The following is a 3,915-nucleotide window of genomic DNA, read 5'->3' on the forward strand; positions in this document are numbered from 1 at the left end:
AGAGAGAGAGAGAGAGAGAGAGAGAGAGAGAGAGAGAGATTAACATTTTAATACTTTCTATATGTGATCTAATTGAACGCCAAAGTTGTTAGGAATGTCCACGACTCTCTATCAAGACAGATTGTGTTTATGGTTTGCGCATGCGAATAAATCGCACAATTTCTTCACCTGTCTTCATTTAGCTTGTGTGGGAGACTGGCTTACTGACCTTTGTGGGTAATTTGCCCCTTATCTCTTCCGACCAAACGAAATGCCTAGATTTCTGAGGTCATGACCTATTGTAAGTACCTTCGGTGTGTGAGTGTGAGTGAATAAGTACACACTGACAGTACTTTGGGCGTGTCGCCGGTTACCTTCAACGTGAGAAGTATACTGTACTACATGGAACAACATTTTGAAACATGATGATGATGATGATGATGATGATGATGATGATGATGATGATGATGATGATGATGATGATGATTGTTGCCGTCGTGGTCGTCGTCGTTGTTGTTGTAATTGTTGTTCTTCTCGTTGTTGTCATTGCTGTTGTTGTCGTTGCAGCTGTTGTTGTTGCCGTCGTTGTTACTGTTGTCGCTGTTGCTGTTGTTATTTCTGTTGTTATTGCTACTGTTGTTGCTGTTGCTGTTGCTGTTGTTGTCACTGTTGTCATTGGTGTTGCTGTTGTTGTTACTGTTTTTGTTGCTATTATTGTTGCTGTTATTGTTACTGGTATTGTTGCTATTTATTGTTGCTATTTTTTGTTGCTATTTATTGTTGCTATTTATTGTTGCTATTTATTGTTGCTATGTATTGTTGGTATTTATTGTTACTGGTATTTATTGTTGCTATTTTTTGTTGCTATTTACTGTTGCTATCTATTGTTGCTATTTATTGTTGCTATGTATTGTTGGTATTTATTGTTACTGGTATTGTTGCTATTTATTGTTGCTATTTATTGTTGCTATTTATTGTTGCTATTTATTGTTGCTATGTATTGTTGGTATTTATTGTTACTGGTATTTATTGTTGCTATTTTTTGTTGCTATTTACTGTTGCTATCTATTGTTGCTATTTATTGTTGCTATGTATTGTTGGTATTTATTGTTACTGGTATTGTTGCTATTTATTGTTGCTATTTATTGTTGCTATTTATTGTTGCTATTTATTGTTGGTAATCATTGTTGCTATGTATTGTTGCTATTTGTTGTTGCTATATATATTGTTGCTATTTATTGTTGCTATGTATTTTTGCTATTTATTGTTGCTATTTATTGTTGCTATGTATTGTTGCTATTTATTGTTGCTATTTATTGTTGCTGTTGTTATAAATAAGCAGTGCCCCCTGTCAAGGTCTTGTAACAATTGATCATTGTATTTGTAAATGCCCCTTTCAACATTGCAAGGTTAATGAACTGACATAATGAACCCCCCACCCCCCCAAGTTAACGTCTTTCTCCATCAAAATCTTAAACTTGCTAAGGCCAGAACCCATCCAAGTCTGTGGACAGACTTGAAAACTCCACCACACAATCAATGTTCAAGAACACTCCTTAGACGATTCGAACCAGGGTCATTGGAGATCGCGCCATTGCCCAGCATGATACCAACCCAGCGAAAGATGTGCCCAAGACTTCGTGAGGGATACTTTTCAGACATTTTCTCGTCCGTGATTGTCAATTAAAACGTTAAATTGAAAATGACAATTAACAACCCATTCCCGCGGGGATCTGTAAATCCAGCTTTCTAGGCCCACAGAAACACCCCAAAAATGTAGTCCGAACAGGTCATTGTATTGTTTTGCACTCTTTCCTTCCTAGTTGGAAATCCCTCGAATCGGCCCGCTTTCTTGCAGAGTCCAACTTCTACTTCCTCGAATTGTGTGCCAGTGTACACACTCTCAAATGCAACCTTACCCACTCGCACATGCATAAACACGGGTATAAACGGGCGCGCGTGCGTACGCGCACACACACACATACGCAAACACACCCCACACACACAAACACACACACACACACAAACACACACACACACACACACACACACACACACACACACACACATACACACATACACCCACACCGGCATGAGTAATGCAAGGATTTACTCTCCCGTGAAACCCTCAACACATTCTCTTAATCATTGCAGTTCATATAGCATTAATTTCCCGCCGTGACCAGGGAGCCGTTCAGCCTGTCCAGCCCACCGTAGCCTGATGTGACTAACGCTCGACCATCCAAACACTTGATCGTTCTACTCCAGTTTGTCTCAGCCCACCTCAGCGTTTCTTTTTCTTTTTATTCTTACTTTTCCTTTCGTTTTTAAACCCAACATTAATGCGGGGTAACCCCTCGTTCGAAAAGTCGGACTTTGCAGACCACTGCGCGATGAAGATCAAACTGGCCAAACGGGAAAAAAAAAAGACTTTTGAGCTTCGGTACATGTACACTTCAACAAGATTACATCCACACCCTATCCCTCAACTCCCCTCCCCCCTAAAAAAAACACCCCAATCCTTATCACTTGTGTCGGAGTTTTTTTTTGGGGGGGGGAGGGGGGATAGGGTGTGGATGTAATCTTGTTGAAGTGTACATGTATCGAAGCTCAAATGTCATTTGTTTTTGTTTTTGTTCCAACTGACAGTGGCCTTGATCAACAAAATAAAAGACATTTGAAGCCAAGCCTATCTGACTATAATTACCGAAGGAACACGATTCCATAAACTTAAGTTTGGCAACAACATTGATGTAAGATCTACAACTATTGAAGTAAAAAAAAAATAGCTCTCGAACTTTTCGATGCCTTGGTATATATTCAGTTATCTATATTAAAAAAAAAGGTTATTTCAGTTGCAGGTTGTGGCCGATTGACGGGGATATTAAAAAGGGAATAGTCAAAAGACGTCTGTTCAGCTGGAATCCTTGTATGAACCTCCAGACTTACACCGACTCAGGAACGTCTAGCCATAATGTCCATTTTTCTATTGTACTCAGTCAAATAAGTCGAATGATTGACTACCTGGCGAAAATTTTGTCAGTCAAAAATATCTCTGAAAAAGTATACATTCAACAGAATCGAATGAGCAACTACCTGAAGTAAACTGTGCCATTCCGAATACCCGTGGCCAAAGTACATAATAATTCAACAAAACGAGTAACTAAATGGTGTGGGTGGTTGACGGGTGCTCTGGTGTGGTTTGCTGCTGCTGTTTCTTCTTTCCTGTCAAACATCTATCGTCCTTATGTTCCTTTTTTTATATTTGTTACTCTCTTGTAACACCTCTAATCTTCTGGCGCTCATATGACCTTATGCAGTTGCGAGCGCCGTAAAACCTCTACTAAAACTTAAACGACTACCTGGCGTAAGTGGCAGTCCAAAATACCCGAAGCCAATGTACACTTTCGACAAAATTGAATGAGTGACTAGATCTACCTGACGTAAATTATGCCAGTCCAAAACACCCATAGCCAAAGTACACGTTCAAACAAATCGAACGAGCGACTATCTGGTGTAAATTGTTTCAGTCCAAAATACCTGTAGCCAAAGTACACATTCGACAAAATCGAATGAGCGACAACCCTGCATAAAGGGCTATAACACTCCTCCCCATCCTCCACACAATATTTCACAGTTGATTTACTCAAAAGTACATACTGGTACGGACATAAGCGCTTTCACTTTACAGGAGGATACGTTTTTATTAAAGTGTGATTTCGCTGTGATGTATGATTTTATTTTTTGTCCCCACTGTTATAAACAATGGAGGAACAGAGGCACGCTCGCGCCAGCACACACACACACACACACACACACACACACACACACACACACACACACACACACACACACACTCTCTCTCTCTCTCTCTCTCTCTCTCTCTCTCTCTCTCTCTCTCTCTCTCTCTCTCTCTCTCTCTCTCTCTCTCTCTCT

This window comes from Aplysia californica, unplaced genomic scaffold (genome assembly GCF_000002075.1).
Source record: "Aplysia californica isolate F4 #8 unplaced genomic scaffold, AplCal3.0 scaffold00305, whole genome shotgun sequence".
Lineage (NCBI taxonomy): Eukaryota > Metazoa > Mollusca > Gastropoda > Aplysiida > Aplysiidae > Aplysia > Aplysia californica.